At 40.9% G+C, this 22,582-nt stretch overlaps 1 protein-coding gene and 1 pseudogene across 1 annotated transcript in view; one reads left to right on the top strand and one right to left on the bottom strand.

The window, feature by feature from the left end:
• Window positions 1-22,582, bottom strand: part of TSTD3 (thiosulfate sulfurtransferase like domain containing 3) — a 160,966-nt gene that overhangs the window by 46,907 nt on the left and 91,477 nt on the right. The window lies entirely within an intron of this gene.
• LOC129512417 (profilin-1-like) lies at window positions 674-1,073 on the top strand (annotated as a pseudogene).

Raw genomic sequence — 22,582 nt, 5'->3', positions numbered from 1 at the left:
AAACCAGGAAGTCTAAAACCTCCAAGTTTATTTCTTTTCAAGATTGTTTTGAGAGTATTAAGGGTTTCCCTGAAATTCCTTATGAATTTTAGGATGCATTTTTCTATTTCTACAAAAAATGTCATTGGGATTTTGATATGGATTTAATTGAATCTGTACATAGCTTTGGGTAGTATTGACATCTTAACAATATTAAGTCCCCCAATCCATGAATACAGTCTTCTTTAATGTTTTTCATTAATATTATCTAGTCTTTAGTGCACAGGTCTTTCACTTTTTTTTTTTTTATGATTGTCACACACACACACAGAGAGAGAGAGAGAGGCAGAGACATAGGCAGAGGGAGAAGCAGGCTCCATGCCCAGGAGCCCGACGTGGGATTCGATCCCGGGTCTCCAGGATCGCGCCCTGGGCCAAAAGCAGGCACTAAACCGCTGCGCCACCCAGGGATCCCAGGTCTTTCACTTTTTTGGTTAAGTTTCATTCTCAGTATTTGGGGGTTTTGATGGTATTGTAAATGGAATTATTTTCTTAATCTCCTTAACAACTTGTTCATTTAACCTGAATTTTTCTTTAAAAAGGCTCATTCTTGGTTCTGACATCTGCCTATGCCCCAAGCCGGGGATGTGGCCCCTGAAGCAGTGTGGAGAGCAGCCCCAGTAGCAAGCACTCCATGGCCAGGTGGAAATGTTGTATCAACAACCTCATGGGGCCTGTCAGGACAGCCATCATGAGCTATAAGGACTTCTTCTCTGTCTGGGCCACTGTCCTGGGGAAACATTTGTCAACATCATGTCAGCTGAGGCTGGTGTCCTCGTTGGCAAAGACGAGTCCAGGTTTTTCATGAGTGGGCTGACACCCAAGGGCCAGAAATGTTCTGTTATCCAGGACTCACCACTGCAGGACGAGAAATTCACCATGGATCTTCCTACCAGAAGCACCAGCAGAGTTCCCACTTTCAACATCATTGTCACCATGACTGCCAAGTCCTGCTGATGGGCAAAGGTGTCCACGGTGGTATTATCAACAAGAAACATTATGAAATGGGCACCCACCTGCAGCATTCCCAGTGACCTTGTCTCTCCCTTTCCTCCACCACTCCCCACTGCTTTTGCACCCCTCTCCTTTCCATACACACACATATATCATTTTTATTTGAAGAACGGGGCATTATCCCACACCTCTCATTGCTGCCAAACTACATGGGCTAGGGCTAGGACTGGATTTTTGTTTGTTTGTTTGTTTGTTTGTTTTCTAAATAAAAAAGATTCTACTAACAAAAACTACAATAAAATAAAAATAAAATGCTTAATTATTTCATTAATTTATTTATTTTGGGGGGTGCACACTTTTTTATTTTTTAAATTCAATTAGCCTACATATAGTACATCATTAGTTTCAGATGTAGTTTTCAATGATTCATTAGTTACATCTACCATCCAGTGCTCATCCCATCATATGCCTGCCTTAATGCCCATCATAAAATGCATCCAGATTTCAGATCCTCCTATTTCGTAGATAGTTCTGGAGACTAGGAAGTCCTTGATCATGGCACCAGTATATTTGGTGTTTGAAAGGGCCCACTTCCTCATTCATAGATGATGCCACCTCACATGGTGGAAGAAGAGAGGTTTTGAGACACCTGTTTATAGCACTCCCACCTCCACTTTCTCCTTAGCCACAGCTTACAGCAGCTGCCTCTGGAACTGTCTCTCTTGAAGAGAAGAAACCAAGCATACATTTTGTGAATTAGTGATTGTCCCACTTTGCAAAGCTGGCAGAAAGTACAGAGCCAGAATAATACATTCTATGGCCTTAATTCTACCATATTGTCTGTGGACTCCCACCCCAGAAATTCCATGCATGATAGAGATCTATGAAAGAAAAGAAAAAGGTCCATCTAAAGAAGTTCTCTTTTTCCTCCTCAATGAAGGAAGAGCACAGTTGATACTGATTTGAATAAATAATAAAGTATATGCTCCTCTATCTACACAACAGAGCCTATTTGGATGACTTCTCAGATGTAAAATAAGGCACATTATGTTATTAAGTGAGTCATGATGATTGTTAATGATCTGGCAATAGACTTGCAATATCATAGATTGATATTGCTTTATGATTTTAATATAATTCTTAAAATAGTTCTTATTTAAATGCAATTGATAATTTAATAATTATTTTTGTTTATTGTAATGTTGAAATATTTTTCACTTTGATCACATCTTAAAATAGTCTGCAAATTTAAAGCATATGCTTTATCTGTCAGTTTAGATATTTGATTTCTGTCTCACTAAACATAAACAGATTTTAATATAGAGAAATAAAAAGAAACAGGTATTACAGATATATAGCCATTGCTGAATTATTTGAGAGTCAAAGGCATACGTAACAACAGACTATAACATGCATCTCCTAAGGAAAGGGACATTCTCCTTTATAACTTTAATACAATTAAAACATTTGGATAATTATTAATTCAATGCTATTGTCTTATATATAACCCATATTCATATTTCTCTAGTCCTTTCAGAGTGAGCTTTGGGGATTTCTGCAGTATATATATTTGTTTCTGATCCAGTATCCAATCAAGGATCATGCACTCCATTTAATTATTATCTTTTTAATGTCCCTTAATATAAAACAGTTCAGTTTTTTAGTCCTTTTTAGTCTTTCATGATACTGACATTGGGAAGAATCTAAGCCAATTATTTTGAAAAAAAGCCCCTCAGTTTAAATTGCCCTATTCAGGGTGCCTGTGTGGCTCATTGGTTAAGTGTCTGCCTTCAGGTCCCAGAGTCTTGGGATTAAATAAATAAACAAACAAACAAATAAATAAATAAACTGACCTATTCTTCATAACCTGATTTAGATTAAACATTTTGGGCAGGAGTACTATGTGGTTGCTGTTGGGTCATTCTAAGTGCATTTCATCAAGGGACACAAGTCAGTTTGTCCCATTACTGGAATGTTAAATTGGATATATCGGTTACAATGCCCCTGATAGACTGAAAAGTTACCTAACAAGCAATCTGTGGTGTGGAATTAGGATCTTAATACCACCAAGTTGTAACAAAGAAATTTGCCCCAAAATCGTATAGTTTCATGCAGAAATTGTATAGCTCTTATTACTACCCTAATTGCAAGTCTCTCTGGTAATCTATCTTTTCCCCATCTTGTTCTGAGCTCTTCCCCACTGCAGTCCTCTTCCCAGTCCCTCTACCCTTTAGCCCACAGCTTATTTTGCAACCCTCCTAAATCTCCTTCTTTTCTATTTTTCCCTTTGAGCCCTCATTCCTTCATCAGCAAGTCCTCCTGCACCCTGAACCTTTCAGAGTCACGCCTGTGCCTCCAGAGTTAACTAAAACCTAGACTTCCGACCATACTAGGACCCAGCAGCCCTGTGGGCTCTCTCTAGTGAAGAACTCTCCCTTTCCTTTCCCAAGAAATCCAGAGGGAACGTTCTCCTATCTTGTTTTGCATCCAGACAACTCCATTTCTACACAAGTCTTTAAAAGCCATGCTATGCTTCTGTACCACCTATCTGTCTCTTCATGAGTGTCATCTGCCAACCTCCACATCTCTCCTCCCATGATCCTAGCACCTGGTTACTTTTCTTTTTTTCTCTGTCTTGGTTATTTTCATCCTTCCTTGGGACTTCAACATCCTTTTTTTTTTTTTAAGTTTTCCAACAGTACCACATTTCTTTAACATTTTAAACCCTAAAAATTTTATCTCCATTCTTGACTTACCCACATCTATGATCACATCTTGGATCTTAACATCACCCAGAAAGATTTCACATCTAAAATCTCAAACTCCGGGATGCCTGGGTGGCTCAGCACCCAGTGTTTGAGCACCTACCTTTGGCTCAGGTTGTGACCCCGGGGTCCTGGGATCGAGAGTCGTATCAGGCTATCCACAGGGATCCTACTTCTCCCTCTGCCTATGTCTCTGCCTCTCCTGTGTCTCATAAAATCGTGAAGTACTCCCGCTTCCCCATTTTCCCAGCTGCTCTTCCCCGAGCCCCATCTCCGCCACAGTATGACCAGCCACACACAGTTTGCACATCTTAAATGTAAAAGTTAACAGTGATTCATCTCTTTCTTTAACCTCCAACATGAAACCCATCTGCAAGTGCTTTAGGCCCTGTCTCCAAAACATATGTCAGCATCCAATCACTTGTCATCACATTTGCTGGTAACACTGGAGTGAAGCCACCACCATCTCTCTTGAAGTGTTCCCATCACTCCCCAGAGAACCTTTTTGATTTTACCCTTGCCTTACTCCACAACACCTCCCCCACCAGCAGCTAACATATTCTTTCTAAACATCACTGCCCTGTGTAAAACCTAATTTTTATGGATTCCTACTACAGTTAGAACTAAAGTCGCCTGACTGTCCTGGCTCCCAAGGACCATCTACACAAGCATGCTGGATCTTTAGGATCCATTTGCCCTGCCATCTCATACAAATGAAACAAATAAAGGCCTCCCCCATCTTACCTTGATAATAAGGGAACATCACCACTGAGTTGTAAATTGGTTAGTCACTCTTTTCGCACTCTGATGGGATATTTCAGAAATCCTTTTTTACCCTCCTGGGTCCTCTCCCAAACTGTATACTCTTTAATAGCTCCCAGATAGCCACCCTTTCCTCATTCTACAATACCTTCTCTACTCAGCAGCTCGTGTGATCTTTTGACCATCCGCCTTTATAGCTTTTACGATTGCACAGTGCCTGGCATTAACCAGACATTCGACAAACGTTTCAGGAATGAGTGAGTGACTAAATGAACAAAACAACCCACAAAGGAATGAATGTAAGACTTTATAATATATGTACACATACCGTTTATTATTATAAGTAATATTGTATACAGATATGCAAAATATTGCCATCTATATACTATGCTACATATCAATATTATTCCATGTGAAATGTTTAAAAGTATTAGAATTTAATAAAGATATCATGGTATATGATATCTGAACATACTAAATACAAAAATAAAATGTTAGCTAGCCATAGATAGATAATAAATCTATGAAAGGAGAACAAACTAAATGTTTATTTTTAAATAAAAGGAAAATTATTATTCTACTATTACTCTTGCGACATATAGACAGTACACCTATAACCACTCGATGCTATCACTAAATGGGAAAGGAAGCTCTGTTTTATTTTGTTCTCTTCAATTTCCTGCCTTGATTTCAAAGGATGTTTCATAAAGGAGTAAATAACCACTAAAGCCAAAATTAATGGGGGAAAAATCATACGTGTTTATGCATCATGTGTTATTATCTACCAATCAGAAGAGTTGCAGGTAATTAGAAATTGTTGGCTTAAAGTGACCATGTTTTTTGATCAAGGGCCACTTCTCCCTATACTGGCAGATTTCCACTTGTTTGCCTAAATTCTGTTTGCTTCCACTAGGTCTGACAGGCAAAGGACATGGCCAGCTGGTTTCCAGAGCAATTCACTCCCTGGTCTGAGGAAGGCCTATGATACATGTCATAAAACAGCTGCCTCTATCTCCCCAACCAGCCAGAAATAAGCTGAGCAGAACAAAACCTTGAATAAAAAAAAAAAAAAAAAAAACCTTGACTTTTCATGCAAGGACAAAAGATGGTTATTAGGCATACCAGGGAGGTTCTTTTATAGATGATAATTACATATAAATTCAGGATATATAATAAGAAAAAATCATTTCCCTCTTCATTTACTTAAAAATGTGATTTCTGCCATCATTATATAATTACTGGTATTTTTCAATAACATTATTAGGAATAAATGGGCTACTGTTTCTGAAATTACCATAAAGATAAAAAATACTGAACTTCCTTGTTAGAACTGATTGTTGAGTAGGTGGAAAAGGGGAAATGATTTGTTTCTCTAAAATGCCAAACTGAACTCCCTGTATGGCAAAGGGATCAATCTGCCATATTTCTTTTTTTTTTTAAATCTGCCATATTTCACCTTTAAGAAAGTGATTCCTCTCACATGTTCCATGATGCCTTTCATGAATTACTTACTTGAATTCTGGCTTCAAACTTCTTTATTACTGCTGACCTGTAAGGAAAACTCTCCTAGAACCTAGAATCCCACTGTTTTTTCATGCTTCCTGGCCAACACAGCGGTAAAGAAAAGAAGAGGAAGCAAACAGAGTCCTGTTTTTACTTTCTAAACTACTTTTAGGGCTTAAGCAGAGTCATCCTCAATAGAAGTCTAAAGCAGTAATTCCTCATATCTTTCAACATTTTTCTTCTTCTGCCTTCTATAGCCTCAACAGTCTTCATTCTTCAAGCCCCACACAAAAGCCTGAACCAAGTCCCAAGTATGCACCTTCCCTGTACCAATGGAACCAAGTATTCACCTTACCTGCACCAATGGAAGCTTCCTTACCTCGTACAAGCTAAAAAGTTCCATTCCCAGCTACATGTTCCAGACCCTACTATGGACACAAGAGGTGGTAAGCAGCTAACAACAAGGTAAACAAATTCCTACTAATATGATCATTCATGTGCTGGTCCTTGCTTCTCCCATTCTCATTCCCAGATAACGGCATACCCTAATCTGGTTACAATTCACAAGCCTGCACAAGGTCCTTAAGGGAGAACACCACTGTTGGGGGTGTCACACATGATAGCCAAGAAAGAGGAAAATATTTTCATCGGGCCAACCTTTCAGCTATTCTCAAATCATACCACACAAACATCAAAACTACGCTAGGGCATAAAACTGACACTGTTTATAGTTGTCATTACCTCAAATGTTTACAGCTGAGGAAGGGACAAATCTCCCTCTGAAATCCTGGTTCCAGGCTATTTCTTAAAGCAGTGTCAGAATTAGAGCAGGCGAATCATAGCTATGCCAAGAACTTCACCATAGCCAGCTCCTAGGGAAAGTGTGGTGAACTGACTAATGCAACCAGCTACAGAGACCTAAAGTTTAAGAGATAACAGAAGAAATAACAAAAACAGAAGGAATGATAGAATTAGAAAACCACCATTTTGCACCCCTAATAAAAGAATGAATCTAAGCAAGTTTTGTCAATGGCTGCCCAAACCATTCATTGAAGAGATGATGACTATACCTGAATCCAATAACTAATCTTAGTATGACTAAAAATGGGACATGCACACCTTACACACCACCTAATGTGATCAATAAGATGTATGTAGCTTCATCTACGAAGTACTCTTGCCCCCTCCCCACACACACATACACAAAAACACTGAACCCTATTCTAATCAATCCTCTAGCTGTAACTACCAGTTTACAGAAAATAGAGGGGGTGGGGAGTAGAGGAATGTGTTAAATAACACTATGGGGAAACAGGCAGAAGGCAGAGTCAGAATGTTGGAAATTATAAAGGACAAATGACCTAGTTTCTTCAACAAATAAAAGTGGTGGTGGGTAGAGAGGGTGAAAGCAAGAGAACCATTATAAATGTGAAAGGACTTTAGAAACGTAAATCAATGCAATCAGTGGACCTTGTTTAGATCCCAATTCAAACAAATTCAACTATAAAAAGACATTTTTAACACAACTGGAGAAATTTCAACAGGGACTGGGTATTAGATGATATTAAGGAGTAGCTGTCAATTCTGTTACTTATTAAGAGAAGAACTGACAAAATGCTTGGAATTTAAAATAAGCAAAAGCAAATGAAACAAGATTGGTTAAATATCAGGAGGTTCGTTTTATCATTCTCTCTTTGGTGAATTTTAGAAAAGTTCCACAGTAAAATGCTTTTGCTTGTTTTTTTTTTTTGTTCATTTGTTTGGGGGGGGTTGTTTTATAAAAGTTGTGGGACAGCCTTGTTAACTTTATCAGGTAGTTATATCCTTCATCATCAATTTTTTTAAGGCCTGATTTAATTCAGAAGATCCAGCTAATCAAAAGAAGAGGCAGTTCTTCACACAAACCATAAAGGAGGTAAATCGACATCTCGGCCAGGTGTCTGGAAGCTGGCAGCGACAAGCAGAGTAGGGGAGGCTTGTGTGAAATCTTGGGACCTTCCACAACTGGCTTGACAATGACAACGATCCAAAGTTCCTCACCCGAAGCACAGACCTGCTGGCTGGTTTCCCACTCCTCCTTGCCAGCTGGCTCCAAGGGTCTAAAAGCCTCTGCCCTCAGCTCCCAGGAGCAGAGGGCAGGAAAAAAAGAAACAGCTCTACTTGCAGATGGAGCTGACCTTCTCTGAGCCAGCTGTCCTCCCTCTAGGGCTCCATGCCGAGAGACCCAGAGGGCTGAGACTGACTTACCACCATGACACCAGAAGCCTGGGATCCAGTCACTCTCAGCAGTGAACAATCCCCCTGCACTGGGCAGACTCACTGAGTTATTTCAGTTTTGAAAAGAAAATGGAAATTGGGAAAATTTGACTGTGGACAGGGTACTAGATATTAAGGATTGTTGACTTTGCTTGATTATATTATGGTTCTGGAAGACAGTGATGTTCTTGATGCATACGACTAATGTGTTGTGATAACTATAATGTGCTTTAAAATATGTAAGCAAAAAATAAATAAATAAATAAATAATAAAATAAAATATATAAGCAGTGAAAAATAACAAAATGTTAACTGGTACTAAAGAATACCACAAACTACACTTGCTCTTGTAAAATCAAAGACAACGTAGTGCACATGAAAATAGGTATATGCAACTGTACCACTGCTTTCGTGTTCTGCATATTACTTTCCAGTCTTTAAACAAATAAATATTCTTCAGTAACTATAATGATGATGGGCATCACTTCTTCTTAGCTTTTCTCACTGAATATTTTCACAAAGACTTTCCCACTGTTTTGTCTTAGTCATTATTTTTAACATTGCTTCATAATATTGATGTTCCCTAAATAACCATGCCTTAATTGTGAGTACTTAGGCTGCTCTCTTTTAATTTTCCTTTCTTTCTTTGCTATAAGGCTTAATGCTGCAGTGAAAAAACCATGTGCATATAGCTTTATGCTTTTGTTAAATTGCTAAATTTTTTCTCTAGAATAAATCCTCAGAAGTGTGAGCACATTTGTAGATCTATATAGCCCTGGCAAATTTTTTCCACATTGCTGGGCAAATGGTTTTAGTGACATCAGCAGAATGCACAAGCACCAATTTCAGCATATTACTGGCATTATCTTAAATTTTTATCTAATTTTTATATTTAAGGATATCTTAATGTGCCTATCTTTGATTTCTGTGAGAAAGAACATCTTTGCACCCCTTTGTTTACCAGCAACTTGGTTAATTTTAATCATCTGACATTGACTTACTGGAATCCTGAAGCCTCTTAATCGATCTTAAGGAGCTATTTATTTCTTTAATTTTATTTATGTATTAAGTAATCTCTACACCCAATGTGGGGCTCAAACTCAGGACCCCAAGATTAAGAGTCTAATGCTCTACTGACTGAGCCAGCCAGGACCTCCATGAGATATTTATACATTGCTCTTACCGTCTGTTATTGGAAAAGCTAGTATTTTCCTGACACTATCATTATCTTTAGTTTTATTTTTGTGAGGGGTTAACATAAGTTTTTGCTATTTATATACTTAAACGTATCAGACTTTTTTTTCTTTTTTAGGTTCTGTTTTTTCAACAAAACAAAACACTTCTAAGATCATCCTGACCTGAAGTGCATTTACCAATGGCCCATCAACACAGTCTGATACTACTGAACACTATGTGACTATCCTGTTAGGAATACACTTGACTCATTACTCCTTACACATTCCCCCACTCAGTTACAAAATCCTATGGACAATACCTGATATTTAATTCTATCCTCTCCTCTCCATCCCTACTACCACTGTCCCTCGCCATCTATCAACTAAAATGCTAAATAGGACTGCCTTGTAACTGGTCTCCAGGCCTCCAAAACAGTCCTCGTACACTACAACTGCCTGTCAGCACCAGCTTAAACTTTCCAGGGGCTCTCTCTTTATGGCCCCTACACAACTGCCCAGTCTCTCAAAAGCAATTAGCTAACATGCTTTGAATGTTTATCCGGTGCTATGCACTTTGCAAACATAACTTCAATCCACCATCACAAGAACCCTTTAAATATAATGCCCATTTTACAGATGAGTACATTGATGCATATAGAGGTTAAGTAATTCAGCCAAGTTCCCATGGCTAGGAGGATGCAGAGCCAGGATGCAAACTTGGCTCTGCCTAATTCCCAAGCCCTTATAGTCTCTTAATCACTGCACCACACTACCTCACAGATGAATCCTCGACTCTCAGCAATACTTTCTGCCTGCCACTCTTTCCTCCAGCAACACTGTACTGCCTAGAATTTCTCTCACATTCATGCTGCTTCTCTACTCAGTTTCTTCGTTCATGCTACTCTGTCTCCTGGAAATGTTCTTCCATCTTCCTTTATCCTTGACCTAGATAATATCTACTCATCTTTTAAAACAGTGCAGGTGTCAGGAACCCCTGGGTGGCTCAGTGGTTTAGTGCTGCCTTCGGCCCAAGGCGTGATCCTGGAGACCTGGGATCAAGTCCAACATTGGGCTCCCTGCATGGAGCCTGCTTCTCCCTCTGCCTGTGTCTCTGCCTCTCTGCGTGTGTGTGTCTCTCATGAATAAATAAAATAAAATCTTAAAAAAAATAAAACAGGGCAGCCCAGGTGGCTCAGCGGTTTAGCGCCTGCCTTTGGCCCAGGGCGTGATCCTGGAGACCCGGGATCGAGTCCCACATCGGGCTCCCTGCATGGAGCCTGCTTCTCCCTTTCTCTCTGTGTGTCTCTCATGAATAAATAATAAAACCTTAAATAAATAAATACATAAATACATACATACATACATACATAAATACAGAAAATAAGTGCAGGTGTCACCTCCCTATTTAACTCATTCCCTATTCTCACCTTCCTCTCTCTGACAGAGGAGGTGCCCTTCCTCTGTGTTTATCTCCATCATCATATCCACGCTATCAGTTTCTGTTTCTGTGTTTTCCTCTCTCACTGGACCATGAGCAGCTTGAAACTATTATAATCATCTCATATCTTGAGCCACTACAGTGCCTGGTACAGAGCAGGCTCTCAGTGCTTCATCATAGTTTTCAGAAGAATCAGAAATTCAGAGTGCTTAATCAATTAATTCATGAATATTTGGTGAATATGTGTAAATCATGCCACAGTATGTATGTATTTACTTATTAAGTTATTAATTAAATTAAATTATTAAATTTATTAAATTATTAAATAATATTTATTAAATTATTAAATAAATTTATTTATTTATTTACTTATTTATTTACTTATTACCCAACAAGTATGTTGGGTAAGAAGTAGAGGAAGAGAGAAATAAGCAGATTCCATACTGAGCCCAGAGTCTGATGTGGGGCTTGGTCTCACCTACCTGAGATCACGACCCTGAGATCATGATCTGAGCCAAAACCCTGAGTTGGATGCTCAATCAACTGTGCCACCCAGGGACCCTTGCTGGGGATATTTTTTAAAGCAAATGACATAATCTCATATATGTATTTGACAAAATAAGTGACTAATGAGTATCACAGATCATCTGCTATGGAAGTCCAGAAGAAGAAAAGATCACCTTGGGATGGGACAGTCAGGGAAGACTACAGAGAAGAGGGGAGATTTTTATTTATTTATTTTTTAATTTGTATTTATTTATGATAGTCACACACACACACAGAGAGAGAGAGAGAGAGAGAGAGAGAGAGAGAGAGAGAGAGAGGCAGAGACACAGGCAGAGGGAGAAGCAGGCTCCATGCACCGGGAGCCCAATGTGGGATTCGATCCCGGGTCTCCAGGATCGCACCCTGGGCCAAAGGCAGGTGCCAAACCGCTGCGCCACCCAGGGATCCCAAAAGGTTATTTAGATTGAGAAATTTTCCCTCTACAAAGCACCAGGTTCCTAAAAAGAAGATAAATGCCAAGATCCCACTATTTTGAGTCTTGTTGATAACTAGAAAGGAAATTGTCGTCAGGCATCAGGATCCCAAGTGTACTGATCCCATATGAGTAGGTTTTGACCAAGAAAATGACTGTAGGTTAGTCTATGGCCTTGGATTTATGGGATCTTTTGGAATAATGGGGGAGGGAAAAAAAAGAAGTCATTGCATGATTTAGGATAGAAGGCAAAATTTAATAACACTAGGTGTGGAAAAGAGAGCGAAGAACTGAAGGTATAAAGGAAGCTAGTCCAGTCCCTAATCTTGAAGTGTGGGTTTAAAGTCTTAAGAATGAATACATAAAGAAAAGCACTCTTCCTGTATTATGGTAGAAATGGTAGACTTTACACCAGAAGTGAATTCGTCATGTTGATAATTAGGATAAAAAAAACATGGCAACTATGCTCCATGCTATAATTTCAACACATGATTTAGGAAAAAGACCCCAAACTTTAAAAAAAATGGGTTCTCAAAGCCAAAACAAACAATTTCAACATTCTACTATCATTTTGGGATTCCTACATGGAAATGTGATACTTTCATTTTGTTTCAAGGTGAACAAATTTAGGGGTGACTGTCGTAGTCTGAGCAGGTACATTTAATATCTCAAAATATATCAATTTTGATAGTTAAGTAAATGTACACAATTAGGATCCATGTAATAAAACTTAGGGAGGTGATTACATTACATAAATATCCAAAAATGAAGTGTTAGTCTTAAAGTACATTTTACTGGCATAGACAAAAGTGGTCAGCTTATATTTGTTAAAGGAAGAAGTTTTATTCCTGGTAATGGGTCCTCTGGCTCAAAAATCGAAACCAGACCAGGCTATCCTTGATCTAAAGGCACAACATTTGATGCAGCCCCGTGTTAAAAAGGTTTAAAAGGTCAAAGTAATTTTCATCCTGAATAAACCCTGAAAGGGACTTAACAAATTTTAACCACTGGTGGTTTAAGACTGCAAGGAGAAAGTTTTATCATCATTGCCCATAAACATTACACTGAAAATATTTAATTTGCTCATACTGGTTACTAGTTTTTTTCCCAAGACTTTCATTTTTAAGTAATTTCTACAGTTTGGGGCACAAACCCATGACCTCAAGATCAAGAGTCACATGCTCTATCAACTGAGCCAGCCAGGTGCCCCATGTTACTAGTTTTTAAATGGACATTTGAAAAAACCTGGATTTTACTCCTTAAATGTGATGATGATTCTGTCTGCCTGCTACAACAGACTACATGAGTGCCAACAAAAGCCCCTGCTAACAGGAGACCATCAACAGGGTGGGTGCTGTCCTACATTTAGGCACAATTAACCCCTCATTAAAAGAATCCTGCCTTTGATGAGCACGTCAGCCCCCAGGTTCAAGGCGGCAGCACGTTATACTGAACAATTTATATGCAGAGACAAATCAGCTCAATTGACAGGCTGAGTCTAGAAAAGCAGCTATGGCATCCTCTGTGAAGGGAAATGCCCTAACCTAAAACATTCCCTTCTCCAGAGACTTCCCGGTAAGGTTTGTATTTAATGACCACATTAAATGGTTGAAACCGTGTCCACTTATTTTTACCAAATTGGAGCCATCAAGCAAGCCACTAAGTCCAGTGAGTCGGGACACAGCTGCCCCTTCCAGCTCAGTGCTATGCTGAGAAATCATTTCTCAATTTCTACGAAGAGAAATCAGTTCCTCCCTCGTCTCTACTGGTTAGCGGTCAGGGCTGTGGGCTTCCAGGCCTCGTGATTTGCTAGTAGAAGCTTTGGGTGAAGAGATGACTTCCCCCTGGACAGAGATGCTGATCTCCACAGAGAGAGGTCCAAGCTACAGCTCTCAATCTACAAAGTCTTCAGGTTCAGAACGCTATTCCTGAATTAGCTCCGGTGACCACAACCACTTTGCCAGTGAAGTCCCGGCCCTGGAGCATCTCCATGGCGGTGGTGCCACCATCATACCTCTGCCTGCTGGTGGGCTTTGTAGGGTTATCATCCACCGTAAATGCCAGTCTTGGGTCCAAATAGGTGGTTCTTTTATTTATATGGTCAACAAAAAAAAACTTGTCCATTCTCATCAGTTTCTTGTTCCCATCCATAGGGCAAATCTCCTGCTATTCGTTTTCTTTTTCCAGTTTTTGGATGTTCCCACTGGGTCTTCTCCTCAGCGTGATTGGCATAGTAAACCCAGGCGTCCTTGGTGGTTCTCTGCTCCCAGCCCGGGGGCAGCTCGTCCTCGCTGTCCGCGTCGTCCAGACCCGCGTAGCGCAGGGCCGCCGGCTGCCGGGTCTCCGCGCCCAGGAACTCACTCACTCCCGCTCCAACCGAGCGCCGCGTGCGGCGAGACCCACACCGAGGGGAGATTTTTAAAGGAAACTTAAAGATGAATCATCATTATATCTAATGTGTAAGCAAATATCAAGGTTGGGACCTACAGCTAGCAATGGAAGGCAAAGCTGAGACATTGATGCTCTTCCTCTTGATCTTAAGCTCTAGCAGATCATCTATGCCCTTATCTGAGTGCAAAGTGCCAGAATCAAGTTTTATTCCAGAGCATTTAAGCTGTCAGTGATGAGCATCTCACCTTACCTCTGAGACCACTTCCTAGGCCAGAAAATCATGGAAATGCTTCTAAGTAAAAGCCTAGAGATGGTTAGATCATGAGATACACTAATAATGATAAAATGTCAGAAACATGTGCAGCCCCATGAAATGAATTCAACAACTATCCCAAGGTCATGGAGGTCTCCCTGCAAAATGCATGTCATTCTGTTTACATCAAACACAGAAAACTCATTTACAAGTGAATGTCATTTTCATCTTTGTTCCATGGCCAAGTGCATCTCATTTGCATTCGTTTGTTTCCCTACTGGAGTGCTCGCCACTATTCTACAGCTGGTGTGGATTATGCTCTGTACCTACTGCTTACCACAGGCCCACATCCATTCATCCAGTTACAGGTCTGAATTATAATCCCAATGATGGTTTTACATAAAGTACTTTCAAATAATACACATCTCAGGGAAATCAAAATTTGGTGGTAATGTTCATAGGAGAACTTAAAAAGTTCAAATACACTTGCACACAAACATACATTTTCCATGTTAGCCTAACATCAGGATCTCCATGTTGTCTGACCTGGAGAGGTACAGTTCTATAGCTCAGGTCTCTCAAGGATTCTCTGTCAAATTCCCAAGAGAAGAAAAGAATGGATGGAGGCCCCCAGTGTTGCCTCCCGATTGCAGAATATGGTCAAGAGCTAAGGGAGCCTTGCAACCACTAAGAGAAGTAATCAGTTGAGCAGTCAGCCAATTATCCATTTCTCTGAGGTTGGTCTGGTTTGGAGACTATGCTGGTCAGCTCAGTGTCTTCCCTGACCACTTCCTCACATGCACTGCACCTACCAAATCACTTAGCACAAGCTCCTTTATTTTATTTTATTTTATTTTATTTTATTTTATTTTATTTATCTATTCATGAGATACACAGAGAAAGAGGCAGAGGCATAGGCAGAGGGAGAAGCAGGCTCCCCACAGGGAGCCCAATATGGGACTCGATCCCAGGATCGCAGGACCACAACCTGAGCCAAAGGCAGGTACTAAACCACTGAGCCATCCAGGTGCCCCTAGCATAAGCTGTTTATTGAAGCATTCTTTATAGAAAATTACCCAAGTGCCATCAAAAGGAGAATTGGTTAAATAACCTATATTTGTCTATACAATAGAATTTTATGCAGCTGTAAAAGAAAAAAAGAATGAGGAGGCTCTTTTGGAGCTGCTCTGGAAAGACCTTCAGAGTATATGATTTTTAATTTTTTTTATTTTTTTTAAGATTTTATTTATTTATTCATGAGAGACACACAGAGAGAGAGAGAGAGAGGCAGAGATACAGGCAGAAGGAGGAGCAGGCTCTATGCAGGGAGCCAGACGTGGGACTCGATCCCAGGTCTCCAGGATCACAGACTGGGCTAAAGGTAGGTGCTAAACCGCTGAGCCACCCGGGCTGCCCTATGATTTTTTAAAAAATCAAGGCACAAGATACAGGAAAAAAATCTTCAGCTTATGTATATACATTCTTGAGTGTTTATTCCTAACAAAAAGAGACTAAAATAACTGGTTACAAAGTATAGATCCAGATTTTGTAGGTTCTGAAACTCTTAGAATTGGGGAAAATCGGGCAGCCCAGGTGGCTCAGCGGTTTAGTGCCGCCTTCAGCCCAGGGCGTGATCCTGGAGACCCTGGATCAAGTTCCGTCTGGCTCCCTGAATGGAGCCATGGAGCCTGCTTCTCCCTCTGCCTGTGTCTCTGCCTCTCTCTCTCTCTCTCTCTCTCTCTCTCTCTGTCGTGAATAAATAAGTAAAATCTTAAAAAAAAAAAAAGAATTGTGGAAAATCACTTTAAGAAAAACAAGACAAAATTAGGTCCAGGTCTTGGAAGGAACTCATGCCAATGAGCTTTGCAATTAATCTACCCCTAGCAATTATCTCCTGGTGGACAGGACGGTACAGAAATGAGACGTGAAGTCTCCTAAATATAAACTTATTTATACAGTTACTACCTTTGAACATATGAGCATATTACCTATTTTAAAAAACAAAATTAACTTATTACAAAATTCCCATCCCCAGGCTCCAGGTGTTGACGGTTTTATTCCTTCTCTATCTCCTTCATTCTATCCCAACCTTCCTGTTTTAGTTTGATTTCACTCCTGCCACCTTGTAACTACTGGGATTCTGGCCCCAGCCTGGCTCCTTCCGGATGACAAAGTGCCTAGCATTCAATTTTGATTTGAGGCCTTTATTTCTCTCTTCCTGCTCATCCTCAGGTCCACCATCAGCAGACCAGCCTCAGGAGAATCCAGCCCCACCCCCGGGTGGCCTAGACTCCCAGGAATCCAGCCTGCCACATGAGAAAAGAGTTTGAAAACTGATTGAACTATATACCACCAGTGTCAGTCCCAAGGGGTGATAGGAGTCTGGGAAATTTTTTAGATCCTAACTTAGGAATAGGGCCCAATTTGTCCCGAAGTTCTCAACAGACTCCAACTACTATACCTTTCCTCCTAGGGTCAGCAGGACCACAGGTGGACCACTCTACACTCACCCCCAGGCACCCAACTTTGTGTTTAATAAGACTGAGTCAGGCTAGACTGAACTGAACCCAGCCTTACAGGAATTCAAATAATAATAATTTCAAGTCTGTAACATGCCAATTTAACTCTAGCTCCAGCTGGAAAAGTCTGGGATGCCAATAATCTTTCAACTCACCTCATCTTTTGTCCTGTGAAACATTCACTGAATCCAGTTACTAAATTTCTGGGCACTTCCTATGTAGATGATAGGGCTTTAAAGAGGACATACAGCATATTGAGAGTTAGGCTGTGGAGTCAAGAGGCCTAGGGATGAATCCTGGGAGTATTTCTAGCTAGCTGTGCAACACAAATCTCATTTCCCTTATCTGGAAAATAGATTGTTATAAAGATTAAGTGAGATAATGAAGGTTTAATGCAATGAATGCTCTCCAGGAAACTTCAAGGCAAAGCTATTTTTTTCTCACTTTATGAGGAAAATATTGGCCAGTATGAATTTCGTGAAGTCCCAAACACCCAATTGAAGTCAGTGATACACAAATTTATTTGGGAAACAAATGAGGGGCACAATATATGTAAAACACCTATAGACAGCAAAAGTGGTACCTAAGACCACAATTCAGCAATTTGGGCTGTAAATAGTTCAGAGGCCTATCCTATAAACCCCCTAATGTATTTTCTTTTCTCTGTCTTCTTGGTTACGAAGGCATTTCTTCCTCCAGCTTGCTGAAAATCACAGAGCTTATAAAATGTGACATCATACATGGACTCATTTCTCATTGGATTGACTTTTAGCATACCTGAAAGCATTTTGTTGCTCATAGATGCGTTCTGCTATGGTTCAACGCACTCAAGTGAGCTTAAGACCTGACCTGGTCATGTCTCCATTTACCTTAAGGTGATAATTCAGGAATGAATGGCTCAGTGTTGAGTACAGAATCTTATCTTTCTGCCTATTGTCAGGGATCTCTAAAAAGAAAGAAAGAAAACAAGAAAAAGAAAAAAGAAAAAAATTGTCTTTGACCTTCACTATGCTCTTGTGTAAAGCCATCTGCTATTGCATTTCTCTTCACTATATTTCCTGTCATATGAGACATTTCCACCTAAGGCTTTCTACACAAATCGCTGGAACTGAGTGTCTCCCATTCAAATACAACTTGCCATGGAACGTTGGATTTTAAATCATTCTCTACTTAAATTAATTTAAGTATGACAGTTTACCATACTGACAACACTAAGAATAGGAAATGTGTATTTGCAGCCATTTCCTACAATACCAAAGTATGCAAAAGCATATGTGGATAGAGGGGAAAAAAAAGTAGACAATACTCATGATATTTGGATACCTAATATATCTCACTTTTAATAAGGTTTCCTCGTTCTACATGAAAATGTCCCTCAATCTGTTCGATTCTGATTGCAAACATCTGTCTCTTATGCTAACACGCTCATCTTTTTAATAAATTGTGCTTTCATTTTTATCTATTTACATGAAATGCTAAAATTTAAACAATGAAAACATTTTGCACTTGAAATAAAATGAGTGTCCTTAAAGGATTTACACGCAGGCATACAGTCCACACAAGCTCGGCCCCCTTTTTTAAGGGCCCCGGGCCAGTTCCCAAGCCAAAGGCTTTAACAAGTTGTCCGTCGTACAACTGGTTACACCTAATTTGAATTAAACTACAGTCGCAGATGACAGAAGCGCTCCTTTTCATCTTTTGTAGGAAGGTCACCCAGCCCAGAGCGAGCGCCACGCTCCTTCTGGAACTAAACACGTAGGCCCCACCGTCTGTTGAGTCCTCCCCTTCACAACTCACACCTGGGTGGCCAAGGGTCGAGTGTGACCTCCCGACGGCGCCAGAACCTCTGCCCCCTTCCCCCTGGGGGGGCAGCAGCAGATGGCGAGGGCGCCGCAGCGCTGGTGCCGCAGCTCCCCGCCGCGACAGGGCAGGAGCACTTCCACCGGGGCTGGTTAGGCGCCAGGAACTCCCTCGGCCTCCTGCTGGGCGCTGCGGCCGCGGGAGGGGGCGGGCCCTGCGTTTCCCTCCCCTCCAGGGCTCCCAGACCCCTGCCCCAGCCCAGAACCCGAACCCCCCGCCCCCGCGCCCCGTTCCCGGAGGGAGAGCGAAGCCTCGAGCCGCTGGAGCGCCACGCTCACTACCTGACCCTGCGGCCCCCACTCAGGCGGCCACCCCGCCAGTGGGTCCGGGGGTTCCTGGGGGTGGGGGGGACAGCACCCGCCGCCAGGAGCATCCCTGGCTCCAAGGAATGAGCCAATGGGAGCGCTCGGAGCAAAGGGAAGCCGCCAATCACTGCCTTCTGGTCCCCGGCCCTCCAGCACCACGCAGCGGACAGCTCCTTCCGCTCCCCCACCCGCGGCCCTAAGCTAGAACCCCGCCGCCGCCCACCTGCTTCCTCCGAGTCCAGACAGGAAGTGGACTTTCCCCAGGGAAGAACCTCGAGGGGTCGCAGCTCTCGCCGCGTGTTCCGCTCCCTGCCCCACTCCAGAGGGGAGACGTCCGCGCGCTCACCTCCACCCCGGGCTTCTGCACAGCCGTGCATTTCAAAAATGAGTGAAAACAGATGAAGAACGTTCTTCCCGTGCGCTGAACGGCTATGAGGCCCTTGAACAGGTGGATGTCTGAGCTTAAGATGGAAAGACGACTTGACAAGGGGTGTGACGGACGGACGAAGTTCCTCTGGCAAAAGTGTGAAAGGCCTTTATTTACTGTAGCTGGGGCCAGTTTGTCCGGGGACAGAAGTGAACCAAGGGGAGAAGGAGTGCTAATGACTGTAAAAGGGGTAAAAGGGCGTCCGCCCTTATCTTCCTGGTTGATGTCCTCAGAATGAAACCGCAGAATTGTTAGGGTTATTTTAATATTGTGTGAGCGCTCACTATGCATCAAGCTTTATTCTAAATTGTTTACCTGCGTTAACTCATTCCATCCTCACAACCTGCCTATTGCTTATCTCAACTTGTTTTACAGATGAGAAAATTGGGGCAGTAAAGACACCGGCCCAAGACACCAAGTAAATGGTAGAGGCAAGCCTAGAACCCATGTCTGATTTATTTAGGTTAGCAAAACATTTTAATGTCCAAATTAGGGCCCAAACAATCTAGATACTTTTACTTCTAAAAGACATAAATGCTCTCACGTTTTTAAATCTCTTGATACAAGATATTTAGTTAAAATCTTAGAAACTTCCAGTGGAATGAGCATAACCTTCAAAGTAGCTATGGTCATCAGGATGAGAAGGATCAAGGTTTGGAGGGTGGGAATGGAGACAAAGGGATTGGAGACTAAAGGAAGTCTGATTCAACTGAACCGTTTAAATAAGTAGTATTCATGTTACTGGTTGTACATCACTGATTGAACTTAGTCATTAAAATAAATAATCACATTAATTATATATGATAGTGTACACATCCATGGACAAATATACAGGTTATCTGAGGCGACCTATGGAGAATTACAAATGACTTGCTGTTAAACTCTTAAGTCTATATTCAACTTTCATTTTTTATATTGAAATTTGTTTTAATAACCTAGTCAATATCAATTTACAAAGGGGAAAAGAAAACTGCGGGTTTGTTGTTTCATTAAATCTTTATCAATTTTAGGGCAGCCCAGGTGGCTCAGCAGTTTAGTGCCGCCTTCAGCCCAGGATGTGATCCTGGAGACCTGGGATCGAATCCCACGTCGGGCTCCCTGCATGGAGCCTGCTTCTCCTTCCGCCTGTGTCTCTGCCTCTATGTCTCTCATAAATAAATAAAATCTTTAAAAATAAACAAATAAATCTTTATCAATTTTAAATGTATTTTCTTTGACCAAACTCTTTTTATTTCTTTAAACCACTAAGAAAAAAATAATAAACCACTAAGAGTTATAGGACTTAGTAGGGAGCCAAGTAATGAAAGAAAGAAAAAAGACTTTTACAGCAGATAAAACTTTTCATGTTTTAAATCTGGGCAGCCTTTCTCACTCTCCCTGAGGATTTACACAATCTGATTTCCGAAAGTTTTCCAATATTTCTCCATGAGGGTGGATTTTGTTTCAAGCAGTAACTGCTTTGAAGGGCAGGACTGTGATACTAAGTAGGCAATGAGAAGCCCTGGGTGTCTAGAGCAAGCTGAACGGGCAGATGCTTGGGTTGACTTCCAGTTCTGTGTGTCAGGGAATCACTAAACCTAGTGGGCCAAGCCCATGGTCATCTTCTACGGAGAGGAAAGAATTGCAAAGAGCATAAGGATTTGGCATAAGGTAGACCCTCAATAAATGGTAGTATCTTTGTCACTGTATACATGTGTTAATCCACATGTATTTTTTTTTCTTTTTTGGGCTTTCTTTTACAAAGCAAAACATTTTCTGGTCAGCTGATGCTAAAAACCTAAAATCCCTTCGTAAGTTAGAAAAAGTCTTTTTTTACAGATCAGCCCCTATAGAAGTCAGATGTCCTCTTCCTCCCCCCACCCATGCCTCTTGCTAGGACGGGATAGAAAAAGTCCCTGCCAGCCACCCAGTGACTGAGGCCATGTTTCCACCTGGGAGACAGCTGGGTGGAGACCGCTGCAGTACTCAGGATTCAGAAAATAAAAGTCATATTTAACTGAATTAAATCATCAGGATCACATCCAGACCCTTTGGTGACCTACAAGAATCTTCCCACCAACCTCTGGGAAGAGCACTACAGACCTGGTCTTAGGGTACCTGCCCTTAGTTGAGGGAACAGCTAATCCTCCACTTCTATGTAACTTCAGTGAAATCCTCCCCTGCGTATGGGGTTGAGGGATGACATAGGAAGGGGAGAGGGTGCTTTCCAATTTTAGCCCACAGAAATACATTATTTATGATAGTCTTCCATTAGCTAGCATTAATTTTTTACACCCATAAACAAAGTCATTGTTTCTAACTTTGGCCTTCTCCTTATGAGCCTCCCAGTGTCCTTGAAGTGTATATTTTCTCTTCTGTAAAATGGGACACATACCAAAAGCACAAGATTATTGGAAAGAGAGCATGGAGAAAAGAAACCTACACAGATCTGTACCTTCAATAATATCCATCCTCCCTTAGCATTTGTTGAATGAATACTAAAGTATAGGAGTCATAAAAAGCACTGAGCAAGTTTCCCTTGTATGCTTCCCAAGAAAAATCCTGTCAAAAAGATGCAGAACAAGAAATAGTGATTCCACAGTTCTATAATTCTTTTTTGATGAGGAAAATGCATTTTTTTTCTTGAAGGTCATTAGTTCTTTTCTAAACACAAAACCTCCTAGCATAATTAACAACGGTTTCAGAAAACAATTGCTTTGCCTGCTATCCGGGAGCCTGTGAAGTGCACATATTGAAATGGTATATTTCCCTATTAAAACACTACTTAACATTTATTTTGTGAATAATCAAAGTCTTTGAGTGTCCTGATTCATTTTATTATGGAGTCTCCTCATCAACTGTTTTCAAATTAAGCTCTTTCTTTTTTTTTTTTGAAGGATCTGCTGAAATCGCAAAGTGAAGAAACTGTCACTTGTATCTTTATTTTTATTAAAGATTGCACAAACTGGAACCAAGA

The sequence above is a fragment of the Nyctereutes procyonoides genome, unplaced genomic scaffold, assembly GCF_905146905.1.
Source record: "Nyctereutes procyonoides isolate TBG_1078 unplaced genomic scaffold, NYPRO_anot_genome, whole genome shotgun sequence".
NCBI lineage: Eukaryota > Metazoa > Chordata > Mammalia > Carnivora > Canidae > Nyctereutes > Nyctereutes procyonoides.
The sequence above is the reverse complement of the archived record's forward strand: the minus strand, read 5'-3'. Positions and strand labels throughout refer to the sequence as shown.